The sequence below is a fragment of the Ailuropoda melanoleuca genome, chromosome 9 (genome assembly GCF_002007445.2).
Source record: "Ailuropoda melanoleuca isolate Jingjing chromosome 9, ASM200744v2, whole genome shotgun sequence".
In the NCBI taxonomy this organism is placed as follows: domain Eukaryota; kingdom Metazoa; phylum Chordata; class Mammalia; order Carnivora; family Ursidae; genus Ailuropoda; species Ailuropoda melanoleuca.
In genome coordinates, this window is record NC_048226.1 from 40300980 (window position 1) to 40316146 (window position 15167).

Below are 15167 nucleotides of genomic sequence, written 5' to 3' on the forward strand. Positions count from 1 at the left end.
CTTGATAATGGCTGTCTTTTTGCCAATCTTGTGGGTGTGAAGTGATATCTCATTATTTGTTTTTCCTCAGATCTTTTTGTATGTAAAAATAAAACAAAAAAGGGATTTGAAAACAGCCAGATCAGTAGTCTCATCTCCTCCTTGTGTTTTAATTTGTGTTTTATAATTACTAGAGATTGAGGGTCTTTTCCTGTTTATCACCACGTGGTGTTCCTTTTCTGTTAATTGTGGTTTCTAGTATTTTGCCCATTTTTCCTTATGGGTTGTATTTTTATAATTTTTAGATACACTGTATTTTTTATCAGATACCAATATATCATCGATTATATATATAGCAAATATCTATTCCCCGATTATAGTTTGTCTTTTCTCCTTTTTTTTCCCCCAGTTTGTGTTTAATGGCATCTTCTAAAAAACCAGAAGCTATATATTTTTAATGTGGTCAGGTGTATCATTTTTTTTGCTTGTGTTTTATGCTTTTTGTGGCTTATTTAGTAACTCGTTCCCTATCTACATTTTAAGAGAAAGACCTTTTTTCCTTTTTCTTGTAGACATGTTTAGGTTTTGCTTTGCACATTTTGTCTGCATTCCTGTGATCAGAAGCAGCAATCGGTGGTCAGAGGACAGATCCTTGATGTTTGGTGGCTAGTATGCTTTTTGCCTATTTTGGCTACTGCAAGCTGTGTGTAAGATGCCCCAGAAACCCCTGTGTAGCTTCCTGCTACGGGGTTGGGTGTAGGGGATGAATAGCTGCTGTAGAGCTGAAATTGACCGAAATTTATTGAGACTTAATGTCTAAGTCTTCCCCTGGAAGTTGTAAGCCTTCAGTAGACTCCAGGTTCTAAAATATTTACACCAGACAGATTCTGTCAATGCAGTTGTTGTGTAGGTGGGGAAACAGATGCTTCCTAATCTGCTGTAGTCCCAGAATCCTCTCCTCCTTAAATCTTTCATATGTATTTTAAAATCAATTTATCATGTTCCATGTAAAATCCTGTCAGGATTTTGTTAGGAATTGCATTGAATTTATAAACAGTTTCTGAAGTACTAACACGTCTCTCATATTGAGTCTTCTTTTCCATCACTGTGGTATGCCTTTCTATTTTAGGAGTGCTTCTTTGATGATTTTCAATAGTTTTATAGTTTTCTTGTAATTAAGGCCATGCATAATTTTTTGGGTCATTTTTAGGGATCATATATCTTTGTTGACACTGCAAGTGACATTCTTTTAGGAATTACATTCTATGGAGCTAGTGTGTACAAATGCAATATTTAAAAAAATATTTGAAATATTTAAAATATTTTAAAAATATGATTACTATTTTAAAATTTTAGAAATTTTTCTAGAAATTTCAAATATCATTTTTACACTGATAACTGTGGTGAAAATGCACATCTTAAAGTGATTATTTACCCCAGGATTTCTTTCTTACAGCTGAATCAGGAAACTGCTGTACAGGTGGCCATGCACGAGCAACCCTGTGCTATGAAGGGGGTGATGTCCTATGGGGGTAATTTTTACCCGTGGGAGACAGGAACCACAAATTATTTATTCTCCCTTCTTTCCCCTGTGGACTTTTAGGAGACACAGTAATTTTAAAAGGTCTCACTGACAGCAGCTCTGGTCCTCTGGGTTATATACTGGGCTATATTTATTCTCTTTCCATATCACTCTCATTCCTTTTTTCCTTCTCTCCTGCTTCCCTGAGATTACAACCCCCACCAAAAGTGTTATCATATGAGTCTTTGCTTCAGACTCTATTTTCTAAACTGGGCTTAAACAGACAAGTTATGGATCATCTGAATCCTCATGAATGACCACGCTATAAATGGATTTTGTCTTTAGGTTCCAGTACACAAACTGGTGTTTGTATAGAAACAAATTTAATTCTCTCAGATAATTAGAAAAGCAAAGGGGCAAATGTGGTATATAAATGAAGTATTAATTAAATCAAGGCCAATGGACCTCATCAACAAGCTATAGGAAAACTTTCCAGGGGCTTGAATATGGAAAGGGAGATAATGGAATCAACCCATAACACACAATAATAGAGACTTCACGCAAAAGAACCTGCATTGTAGCAGTCTAATCCACAAGAGGGGAATTAGTTTTATCAAAACACCACCATTCATCTTGTTAATGTAATATGAATTTAAACGTTATTGGTATTGTAGTTTGTTTTAGAGGTACTATAAGCTTCGGGTATTTAAATCGAACCTAGTTTGGGTTCGGACACATTTTAGAACATTATAATAGAAATAATTATGTCGGGGCGCCTGGGTGGCACAGCGGTTAAGCATCTGCCTTCGGCTCAGGGCGTGATCCCGGCGTTATGGGATCGAGCCCCACATCAGGCTCTTCTGCTATGAGCCTGCTTCTTCCTCTCCCACTCCCCCTGCTTGTGTTCCCTCTCTCGCTGGCTGTCTCTATCTCTGTCGAATAAATAAATAAAATCTTTAAAAAAATAATAATAATAATAATTATGTCAACACTTGTAGGGTGTCCTTGCTTTTCTTTAAAAAGAGGTTCATTATTTCCAAAGTTTGAGAAACAGCTTTCTCATAATTTTTCATTACTAGATACTTGTTATTTCGGGATTCCTCTTGCCTAGGATAGCTCTCTTTCTTTGGATTGCCAGTGGGGGACAGTTTAGAGCTGCTCTACAGGCTCTGGGAATCCATTTTAGTGGACCCTTTGCCTTAATTTATTTCTTGGCGCTCCCACAGGCTACAGGCAGTGGATGTTTCCAAATTTAGTTTGTATATTTCTCTTAGCTAGCCCCAGGCTCACTGGCTTCCCAAAGCTCTAAATCACCGGGTCCGGCTCTCAGCCTTTCCTTTTCAAACTCAGATCCGTGCTCACAGATCCCGCTCCCCCAGCTCGGCGACCACCCCTTCACCCGTGTCTCCCTCCTCGGAGCTGTTTCCGAGCCTTGCCTGATTCTAGCTATTTGTAAAAACTTCCAGACTGATTTTCTGGAAATTGTAGATATTTAGAGATAAGGCTTAGGGATTTTCATTTTAACTAGTGACCCAAGAAAGTCTTACTGGCAGGCAAGTTTGAGAAACGTGGCTCCAGGTTTCCTCAGTCCCCACGTTTTTTCCCTGAAGGCACCTCACCACTTGCGGGATGAGCCGAGCCTGGAAGTCGACTTTGTAAATTTCTTTGGCGCCAGGTTCCTCAGCCGCCCAGGTGCTGTTGCCAGGTGACCGAACGCTCTTGCCAGGGCCACGGTTTCCGGGAAATCTCGCGATGTCTCCGGGAGCGCCCTCAGCAGTGGCCTGGCGCGGGTCCCTGTGACGCGGAGGCGGGAGGTTGATGGCCGTTAGACAGGGCTTGAGTGGAGCCAGTTAGCTTGGTGAGGTCGTGCGGCATCGGTCATATTAGCGGTTTAGTGAATCAAACAGTTGCCAAAACAGTGTTTGGCAGGACACGATTTACCCCTACCGTATTATCCTTCTGTCAGCTTTGAATGTTTCAGCGCCCAATAACCACCTTTTCCCAGTAACAGACCAGGAAATTTTCTGAACCAAAGTACAACCCATACTCCACCCTTTCCTCGGGTAAAACCCAAAGTCCGTAGTAACATTCTAATTGTTCCTCATGATCAGCTTCATTGCTTGCTTCTGGTCCTCCGTTCTCCAGTATTCCAATCTGACACTTGGCCCAATATGCCCTGTTTTAAAAGAAATTTCCCCGCCCTTCATCGCACCTCAAGGTAGCAATAGGACACACCTTTTTTCCTTAATTCTTATTTTCCTTTTTGAGTTTCAAGGACCCAGCCTGGAAGTAACACATCCTTTCTGAAGGTTTCCTATGTACTCAGTCTTATAAGTGTTGTTCTTTTCTGCACCCAAAGCAATTAGGATGCATTAAATTCTTTAGCATAGTACTTAATACATTACTATGTATTTGTTACTAACCCATTGTCTGCAATAAGATGGTAAATTCTTTGAGGGCAAGGATTATGTCTTTAACTTCTCTATTCTCCGGACCTAGAAAAGTGCCTTGTACATTAGCAGTCACTCCATAAATATTCGTAAAATGAATAATTTATAAATGAAGAGTAGGGAATAATAGAGTAAGGAACTGACATTTACAATAGAAAGACTGGGGCTCATTAGGGATATGTTGAATTGAGCAATCTGGATCTAAGGGACAGTGAAAGCTGGAAAACAACATTTGTGATCTTAGTGGAAAAGGGGGGAGGGGAGAAGGTGAGGGTGCGTGTGGGCAACAGTGGAAAGTTGTCACTGCTGTTCCTTGAACAAAGAAACATCAGAATAGAAGACTTTTAGAGTTGCAAGGGAACTTAGAGCCCATGTGACAGTCCAACTTGCCATTTTGCAAATAAGGAAACTTCCAGGCCTAGAGGAAGGAAAGAAATATGCGAAGGTCACATCTGAGGTGGCAGAGAGGGAATTTACCATTGGGCGCCTGATTTCAGGCTCAAGTCCCATTTCCTTATACCTCCCTGACTGTTACAGTAAGAGTAGCCTAGAAGGAAACATAGGGGGATACAGACGAATCCTTACTCCATTCAGAACATTTGCTAAAATCCAGTCGTGAGGGAATTTTGGCCTGGATTAAGTTGAAGGCAAAGGGTGTGGCAAGGAATGAACAAATTTAGGAGGCATCTTGAAACACAGTTTAATAGAGATTGATAGGATAAAAAGGGGGGAAGAAGTTGAATTCCTGGGTGTTAGCTAGGATAAAGAGATGATACTAGAGAAAGAGGAGAGGTGGCAAGTAATTTGAGGGGAAGTGGATGAGTTTGGTTTATACATGTTAAGTATGGAGTGAGATAGGTTTAATAGTTTCTGGAATAGAAGTATTCATTGAAACCCAGTGGTCATAAATGGTAGTGTGGGAGAAAGTAGGGAAAAGGGAAATAGGAAGTCAATAACTATGCCAACTAGTTTGGATGGAAGAGGAAAGCAAAGCTGGTTAACATGTCAGAGGCAGAGTCATCAGAGGTGAGATTTGTTCTGAGAACAAATAATAATTCCGTGATTCAGAAACTAATAAGTTAGATTCAGATACTAGGTAAAGAGTTTGAGGAGGAGGGATACCTAAAGAATAAAAAGCTATGGAAGGATACAAGAAAGTAAAAGAATGATTAAAATAATATGACGAAAATACAGGGCACAAATCAGATGCCCTTTTTACTTGTTTTGTAGGTCATTCATTTGGGAACAGCTTTAGCAATGTAAGCAGGGCTGTTCCATGTTCTGTGTAGCACTCACTTAAACTTGCTGCTAAGATTACTTTGCTGGAAACATGTTTAGCAATACTTCACTGAAAATCAGTTGCTCTGTTAATCATTGTTTTGTAACAGTTTCACATATCATAAAAAAGTATGATCTTATTTGTGGTAAAATTATATACACATTTAAATGTCTAAAAGGATATATATCTACATCTATGCCTGTAAAGATTTAGTTGTAGATCTATAAAGATCTATACCTCTATACCAAAATATGTAATAATGGTTATTTCTTGATGGTAGGATTATGACTGTTTCTTTCTTTTTTTTTTCAGTAATCAGGGTTTTAAAAAATGATAAGATTATTATTCTGAAAGTTCATTTTGGATTCTGATCTTCATGGAATTGGAAATCTCTTTGTGACTGGTGGTATTTAATCAATTAGTCTTTTGAAAAATTGCCAAATTACTAATTAGTTTTTTTTAATGCAACAAGTTAAGCTTAAGGGAAAGTATTTTCTCATTAAGATGTAAAATATAATTCCAGTCTAGTGGCACACAGTGTTCAACAATCACTTGTGTATTTTTCAATGTGGCAGAAATTTGGCAGACTACAAGAAATACTTGTCTTCAGTGACACATTTGTAAGTTCAGTGTAAAGTACTCTTAAGATTTACACTTTGACAGATGTTGGTAAATTTGTATTGTAAAAAAAAATTATTGTGAGGTCTTGAGAGTCATTTTAAAAGGCACTCTTGGAAGAATAGTGCTACAAAGCACATTTTTTTAAAAAGATTTTTTTATTCATTCGACAGAGATAGAGACAGCCAGCAAGAGAGGGAACACAAGCAGGGGGAGTGGGAGAGGAAGAAGCAGGCTCATAGCGGAGGAGCCTGATGTGGGGCTCGATCCCATAACGCCGGGATCATGCCCTGAGCCGGAGGCAGACACTTAACCGCTGTGCCACCCAGGTGCCCCTACAAAGCACATTTTAAAAAGTCTCCACTAGAGTTTCCAAGTAACTTTAGACAGAAACACACATTTTGTTTCATATGTTGTTCTATCTTTGTCAATTAGTATATATTTCCTGACCTTCTAGAGTACATATTATATAGCCCTGTGTGAGGCCCTAAGCAAACATTTGAATGACTACTCTCATTAAGAAACCAACAAATTAAAGGGCCTAGACATGTATGTCCTCATATAACTTTATACAGAAAAATTAGTAGTTATTGGAGTTAACCCCCCCTTTTTTTTTCGGTCTTGACCAAATATTAGTGAGTATGATAGGCAGACTTCTAAGATGGTCTCAATGATCTTATGTCCTGGTATTCATGCCCTTGTGTGATCCTTCTCCTTGAGTGTGGACTGGACTTAGTGACTTTTTCTAACCAGTAAAACAAAGTTGATAAAATGTCATTTCTGCAATTAGGTCACAAAAGATTGTGACTTTTGTCTTGCTAGCAGACTCTCTCTATTGCATTTTTGGCTTGTACTCTTTCATAGAGTACAAACTATCATTTAGGAGAGCCCCACATGGCAAGGAACTGAAGATGACCTCTAGCCAACAGCCAATGAGGAACTGAGACCTATTGTTTAAGCTTGGAAGTCAATCCTGCCCTAGTTGGGCTTTTAGATGAAACCTCATCCCTGGCCAATACCTTGATTGCAGCCTTGTGAAAGAACTTGAAGGAGAGGACCCAAATTCCTGACCCATGAAATCTGTGAAATAATAGATGTGTATTGTTTTAAGCCACTAAGTTTTTGGGTAATTTGTTAATGCAGCAATAAATAATACAGGGAGCAATGGAAAATTCCCTAAAGGAGGGAAGATCAGCTTAGAAATTTGGGACATTATTCCCATTTTCATAAGATATTTGGAGAGGAAGCTCAGAGAAAATAAAGCGACTATAGGAAGTTTTAGCTTAGCTAGAATGAAAGCTTTCTTAACAAGTATTCATTTATAGAAGTTGCAGTTGTAGAATCAGTACAAAGGAAACCCTTTGTTTATGGATGTGACAGTTTCTATTCAAGATACCATTCCTGATTTCTGTAACCTGGGGATGATCATTGAATTGAGAGCTTCATGGCCTCTAGTACCATGATGCATATAATATGGGCACCAATAATAAATAATTAAAAAAAAAACTTAGTAACTGATTTCTTTTAGTAACTTATTCTGTCATTTATTATATAATGTATTCTATAAATGTAAATGATTTTTACATAGGTTATATATAAAACAATCCAAGGTATTTCTCCTAATTTCCAGACCTATGCATTCAAGTGGCTGCTACACATTCATTTCGCCTGGAGATGAATGTCTTAGAGACAACTAAAACTGAAATTGTCAGAAATGAACCCAATTCCATTCTGTATAAATCTGATCAGCCTCCTCCAGTTTCTACCTAGCCAACAGCCAATGAGGAACTGAGACCCATTGTTTGAGCTTGAAAATCACTCCAGCTCACAACCCACCATACTACCCAAAATAGAGCCTGGGAGCCATTTCCAATATTCCCTCACATACTAGTAGTACTCACACAATCAGTCATGATATTAAGTCCACTCAATCTCAGAAACTACTTTCAAAGCCAGCTGTCTCTCCATTGCCCCTTCACTACCTAATAGTGGATGTGAAAGAACTTTAAGTTCTATTATATCTTCTAACTTCTATTAATTTTAATACACAAAGACTTTTTCTCAAGTTCTATTTTTAAAGTTCTAATATATGTTTAATATATAACATATCTGTTCTAAAGTGGTTCACTTTCTTCCTCCACTAGAGGGTCAAATTGTAATAAATATAAGATGTATGAGACGTGACTGTAAATTGAGGGATCTAAGCTGAAAATAAAGTCACATATCATACAGATAATATATCTTACATTAAAATGTTTTCTGAAAAGTATTTTTGTGAACATAGCCACTGATGGTCTTATTTAAGTAATGTTCTATATTTCTGAAACGTCTACTGTCTTTAGAGTCTAACACTGTAGTTTGAGTCTTTTTAGAAAGCATCTGTAAGAAAGGGACTTAACAATTTTAGAATAAGTTTAGGTTTCAGGAAGAGTACATTGCTTATGTTTTAGGAATTTTATTTTTATCTTAAAATTTTATTTATTTGTTTGTTTATTTATTTATTTATTTTAAGAGAGAGCAAGTGAGCAGGGGGGGAGGGAGAGAGAGAATCCCAAGCGAGCTCTATGCCAAGCACAGAGCCAGATGTGGGGCTTGATCCCTACCCCTACTCATCCCCCCCACCTCCCCTCAACCCTGCCAGGAGCCCTACTTGGGACTCCATCCCATAACCCCAAGATGACCTGAACTGAGATCAAGAGTCAGAGGCTTAACCAACTGAGCCATTCAGGCACCCTGTGTTTTAAGAATTTTAAAAAATTGTCTTTTGAATAAGGGGTGGGGAACCGCTGTTTTCTAAAATAGATCCAAGACTTCGCTGAAGTTGATCAAGCCAATAGTAAGTTCAGTAAAAGTTTAATTAGTTGGTGATGATTGAGGCTAATAGTGAAACTCAGCAATGTAACATACTCTATTCTTATGTCTTTCACAATAATTTGCTAAAATCAGTGAAAACATCTTGTATATCTGTATACCTTATTTAGTTGTTTATTATTATTATTATTATTATTATTATTATTATATATATTTTTGGCTCCTGTCTGCTTTTGGGGGGGGAGGAGGTAGTCAGCTTGAAAAGAGCTCCTCTCTTCATGCTTGTTTTTGAAAATGGATGGTGCTTTTTTGCTAGGGTGTGGCCCTTTCCATATTTCTGCAATAGTGACTCTTCATTGAGAAAAGATCTTTTTTTCCACTTTTGTTTTAAATCTACTAAGAAGTTTGGGAAAAGATACTCATTTTATAATGACTGCATAGTCAACAAAAGTCAGTTTCCCATACAAAGAAATGAACACATTTAGTCTTGTCATTCTAAAAACAAATATTGTTAATGTTTCTTAAAAACAAATTGAAATGTCCATTGCACTTATTTCTTCATTGAACAAATATTCAACAATTACCTCATGTGCCATTGTTCAAGCTGCTGGGGATACAGAAGTTAGTTAGACGAAGTCCCTGGGCCTATGGAGCTTATATTCTAGTAAGCGGAGGCAGTGAACAAGTAAATAAATCAATGACCAAGATAATTTCAGATTGTGGTATAGTCAGTGAAGGAAATAGAGTGAAACTGGCTTGTAGAAGTAGGGAAGAAGGAGGGAAGGGGAGAGGTGTTTCCTTGAGGTGAGAAGGCAAGGTCTCTCTGAGGAGGCAGAATTTGAGCAGAGGCTTGAAAAATGAGGAGCCTAACAAGCCAGGCCTGGGAGCCTGAGAAGGAAGCAGCCAGTTTGAGGGCTTGGCGGGGGCGGGGGTGTGGGCGGGAACTGGATGAGCATAAGGACCCAGAGGACACTGTGGCTGGATCCTATTCAGGATGGAGGAAAATGGAATGAAAGAAAAACAGGAACCAGATCAGCCCTTAAGCCACAGTGAGAAATTTGGATTTTGACATATAGCAACATTTAACCCATAAGGCAGAATGTAAAATTTCCCTTTGTTATTAGGAAAAACTAACGTTATTATATTTAGAGTTTGAAGGAGAGAATAGTTGCCACTTTATTATAAGCTAAAATTCAAAATCTTGATTGAAATGTAATGTTCTGGGGTGCCTGGGTGGCTCAGTCAGTTAAGCTTCTGACTCCTGGTTTCAGTTCAGGTCATGATCTCAGGGTGCTGAGATAGAGCCCACCCACCCCTTTGGGCTGGCCTCTGAGCTCAGTGAGGAGTTTGCTTGAGATCCTCTCCCTTCCCGCCCTCTGCCCCTCCCCGCCCCTTGTGCGAGTGCTCTCTTTCTAAAATAAATAAAATCTTTAAAAAAATGTAATGTTCTTGGGCGCCTGGGTGGCACAGTGGTTAAGCGTCTGCCTTCGGCTCAGGGCGTGATCCCGGCGTTATGGAATCGAGCCCCACATCAGGCTCTTCCGCTATGAGCCTGCTTCTTCCTCTCCCACTCACCCTGCTTGTGTTCCCTCTCTCTCTGGCTGTCTCTATCTCTGTCAAATAAATAAATAAAATCTTTAAAAAAAATAGAAAAAAAATGTAATCTTCTTGTAATGTGATATTAATATGATAAATATAGTATTACTAAAGATGCTCTTAGAAATCTGGTAGCAAGAGCCTGAGAATTAGAAAATATAATTTCTATTTGTACTCCAAATCCTCATATTTAATACAGCTTTTGTTTCAGTTTTGCTATTTACTGAAATAGATAAAGCACTTGCTAATAGCCTATTTTTAGATCTGGGGATAACTAGAAGTTCATAGTATTGATGTCTGTCTAAATAAATTACCATTTCAATAGTTAATAGTTCCTTAGTTTTAAGTGGTGTAGTATTTTACCTTAAATATTAAGACTATTTAGAATGTTCAAAAATAATCTCCCCTAAAAAGTGGTGTTCATGTTTAATTCTCACATTAGTGATATATCAAGTTAACTTTTCTGAGGCTATAGAACACTTCAGATGGTTGTAATTATTCAGCCATGGTTGTGTCCTCATAATATAAGATCATAAATTAATTTCTTATTTAGCTTTATCTGTGTTACTTTATTTAAGCCCAGAATCTTAAGATAATAGCCTGAAGTGTCCTGGAAACACATGTAAGAAATGATAGATGGATTACATAGGAGTTGAAATGAAAGGTTAAAGCTAAACACATATGGTTTTAAAGGATTTATTTAATATCATAAATATGGTACAAATAATAAATACAAATAGTATAAATAATAAAGTGAATATGAGGATGGGGTATGAAGTAGCAAATTCTAGGAAGAAAAATGGAACCATTTAAATCAAACATTTATTTGGAGATGAGCTTTTACCAACTATTTTTTCAGAAATATCGTTTAAAGTAATGACTATTAATAAACATTCATAGTTATGTGAAAGATATTTACAGTTCTCTGTAATCTAACATAAAGGTCACAGAACTCTATTCTGGACAATATACTTCTTTATGCATATGCCTCTTAGGTTATGAAAAGTACAACTGTAGTTCATCAAAATGTGCCCCAAGGCACAATACCATTTTACTCAGTCATTAGAAAGTTTAGCATAATTGCTTAGTATAATCCAAAGAAAATATAAGTACAGACATCAGGGACTTTCCAATTTGTTAGGCAATTGTTCCATAATTTTTGGCACCAAGATAATCCACATGTTGAAAAAGCAATTAATCATTGGTGCTAGTTATCAAGCTATGATTTTAGCTATTTCCTCCCAAATTCGACCCCAAACGACAGAGTTCCTTATTTTATTTTTGTAATATTCTGACTTCTGAGATCAAAAGTTTAAATATGCCAGTTTGGTTATAGTTGACCTGAACTTTGTGTTACTAGTTTTCTAAAATAAGTGGATAACTTTGTATTTACGAAGATAGATGCTATTTCTTCCACTAATATTTGGATAAAAGGTTTAGAAATCTTTAGAAACTTACAGACTGATTACCTCAGAAGAAGTTAATTGAAATCCTTAAACTAGCATTTTCGCCCCAAGAAGGTAAATTTATTTGCTGTTAGAACTTGTATTGAAAACAGGACAAAACAAGGGAACACACAATTAGATTTTCAATTTTCTAACGAATACTTTGCAAACACAATTACATAGATACATCACTTATTAAACAGTGAATGAAATAAATACCTCATAACTTGAACATAATCATCTTTTACTTATTTTATATTGTAAGGATGAGTAAAAATAGGAGCTGTCATTTTGTGTAGTATATTTTCCTGTCTTCCAAAAAAAAAAAAAACCCAAAACCCCCCAAAAAACGTAAAAACATAACAACACCAAACCAAACATCCCCTGCTCCCACATTGCTCACTGATGTATGTCTTTGGTGTTTATAGTTAAAACAATCCAGAAATATGGAAAGAAACCTTGGAAATTCAGCAGTCTCTGTTCAGTTCAGTTTATTCAGCTACATGTGGATACAGTGCAGACTTAGCAATATAAATGAACTCCTCTCTGCATGCATGACTTACGCATCTGTACCTCATCACTCAGAGAGTGGTTTTTGGAAACTCTGAACCTCTGCACTATGCAGCACTCCCAACTCCCAGTTTCTGTGATTCATTGTATAGTTACTTATGTTCTTGCTCGTCTGTGTTTATTTTCAATATGGTTGCACTGTTGGGCAGTTTATTATTACATTGTGCAATGCAGTGATTTTCAAAATCCTGAATACCAGGTAATCATACTAATTTGTGACAACAATCTTCAGACTTGATCTCTCAAGTGGAGTACATGATGTTTGGTCTTGGAGCTTATTTTCCAAATTCAGAAGCAAACAGAGCACAAGAGGTTTCTCTTCCTGTTGGTTCTTTGTTCTTCGTAGTACTGCTGATTTCAAAATAACAACTTGTGTGGTGTTTTATTGTTAATCAACAAATAAAACCTGGAGAATGAAGTACTCAGCCCATAACTGGACAATGTAACCAAAAATGGTAGTAATGCATATTCTCAATAATATACATAGAAAGTACTGTTGAATTGTTTCGAACAGACCTTGAGATACTAAAACAATCTGGAAAACTTGGAAAACCCTTGATTCTGAGATCTTTCTGTATGTACCCTTAATGGGTCCCAATCCCCATTCCACATGCACTGACTTCTTTATCGCTGCTCCAGCCTGTGCTTCTGGCTTCAGTCTTATTTGGACACTGGGATTAAGTTTTTGATGACAAGGGACATTTCCTGTATATTATCACCAAAGAGCTTGAGAAATTATTTCTGAAAAAAAAATTGAAACTGAACAAAAAACACACTTTACTTGGAAAATGCTCTTTTTGGCTCCTGAATAGCTCAGGACTGTAAGATAATACTTTACAGGAAAAGACAACCCCAGTTCACAACTTAGTTTCTGAATGATGGCTGCAATTGAACCCTGATTTCCTAAAAGCTCATTAATATAAATGGGAGCACTTAGGCCAAAAGTGATCATGACAATACAATTTAATACTTTAAAATATTCGTAAAGGATCTTGCTTAACCAAGTATATGTACAACAAAATGCAAATGCTCCTTTCTGAGTCATTTTTGCCTGGCCTGCACCACTGAGTAGAGGGGACGTTATTGATTGTTTCCCTAGTGTCCATTTAACCTTAATGTGTAGTAGCTATGCATTTTGGGGATTATTGACCCCATTCCTACCTCGAGGCATGGCCCTTCATTGGTCTAAACCAGTCCCTATGTATAATCTCGGGGGTGGGCTCATAATCCATTAGACCAGTGTGAAGTTTGAGCCTTAATCTGACAGCTCTTTAGCTCTAACTGGATGGTGTGGTGCACAGCCAGTTTGGGGGGAATACAGCTTTAGATTTAGGCCAACATGTGGAGGGCAGAGCTGAGAACTGTAACAGGAAGCCAATCCAGCTGTGCCTAAACCAAGTATGACTCTGGACTCTGGAGTGAGGTGAGCCAACAAATTTTTATTCTTTAAGCAACTGTTGTTATGTATATATGTGTGTTACCTCCAATCAATGCATCATTACTGAAACATGGAGACTTCTCAAAACCAGTCCAGTGAAGTTAGGACTGAAACACTTTCTTTTCCTAGTAATTCTGTTGTTGTTATAGGCATTTTCCATCACACCAAGGTGTCTTGTTTAGGTAATGAATGTCAAATGTGGATAACTGTATTTAAGTCTTAGAATGAAAACTGCTAGTATGTTTTCATGGTGACTCCAGTGGCTCCTTACTCTTTCATGTCGAAAACTTAAACCACTCGATCCTGTCTGTGAATGAAACCTCAACAAGCTTGTCAGTGTTCCTAAAGGTGTTGCTGAAAAGACTATGGCAGTAAATAGATTTTGGCTGTTCATTGGGGGCAGTCATTTTTTTTTAAAAGGGTATAAAAGTGGAGGTGAGTTTGAACCATCTGAAATTAGGGGTGACTTTTATTTAAATAGTTACAAAATGAGGGGCTCCTGGCTGGCTCAGTTGGTAAAGCATGATTCTTGATCTCAGAGACATCAGCTCGGGCCCCACACTGGGTGTAGAGGTTACTTAAAAAAAAAAATTCAAGGGTTACAAAATGAGACCAAAATGCTAATATATCATCAACTGTCCACAAATGTATTTGGATACTAATGTTAATGGGCTTCCTCATCTTACCAAAGACCACCTCATTGCTAAATCTAATGGAAAACTTTTAGGCTTTATTTTCCTTGACGTCTTGACAGCACGTCAAATCACTGGTAAATTACTTCTTAAGTTTCTTCTCTGCTCCTGTGGTCTCCTCTTCCTCTGCCGATTTTTATATTTGATGTTTCCATGATTTGTCTTGTCTTTTCACTGTTTATTTTCCACAAGTCATTTCATTTGCTTTCAGCCAGCCCTCACCCCAGATCTCTGAACAGTGCTCTTAGCAACATCAGTCTGGTATATTTCCGCTGTTTAAAACTCTTAACTCTAGGGCACCTGGCTGGCTCAGTCGGTTAAGCCTCTGCCTTTGGCTCAGGTCATGATCTCAGGGTCCTGGGATCGAGCTCCGCATCAGGCTCCCTGCTCAGTGGGAAGCCTGCTTCTCCCTCTCCCACTCCCCTTGGTTATGTTCCCTCTCTTGCTCTGTCAAATAAATAAATAAAAATCTTTAAAAAAAATCAAACAAACTCTTAACTCTGCGTTGCTATTAGGATAAAGTCCAAAGCGCCTCTGCAGGATCTACCCTCATCTTATCTATTAAAGTCATCTTTTGCTACTTCTCATGTCTGATTGGACATTCTCAGGTCTAACTGAATAACAGTTCTTGAAGGTGCTAGGTTCATGCTCTCTACCTCTGGCCTTCTACACATTGCTGTACTCTGCTTATAAACTTGCATTCCCATTATGCTTTTCTGGCTAGTCCTATCTTTCAAATTTCAGCTTTATGTTAGGTCACTTCTTTC

General features: G+C 37.8%; 1 protein-coding gene across 5 annotated transcripts in view; it reads right to left on the bottom strand.

The window, feature by feature from the left end:
- PPP1R42 (protein phosphatase 1 regulatory subunit 42) overlaps window positions 1–3242 on the bottom strand; it is a 46617-nt gene extending 43375 nt beyond the window's left edge. For 3 of the 5 annotated variants that reach the window (XM_034668860.1, XM_002916387.4, XM_019796542.2), the window contains exon 1: window positions 3049–3237. The gene's annotated coding sequence lies outside the window, so the exon portion shown is untranslated. Of the gene's footprint in view, window positions 1–3048 lie in introns of all 5 variants that reach the window. The other 2 variants (XM_034668861.1, XM_034668859.1) reach the window with 2 other exon arrangements.
- Between the last annotated feature and the right edge of the window lie 11925 nt (window positions 3243–15167).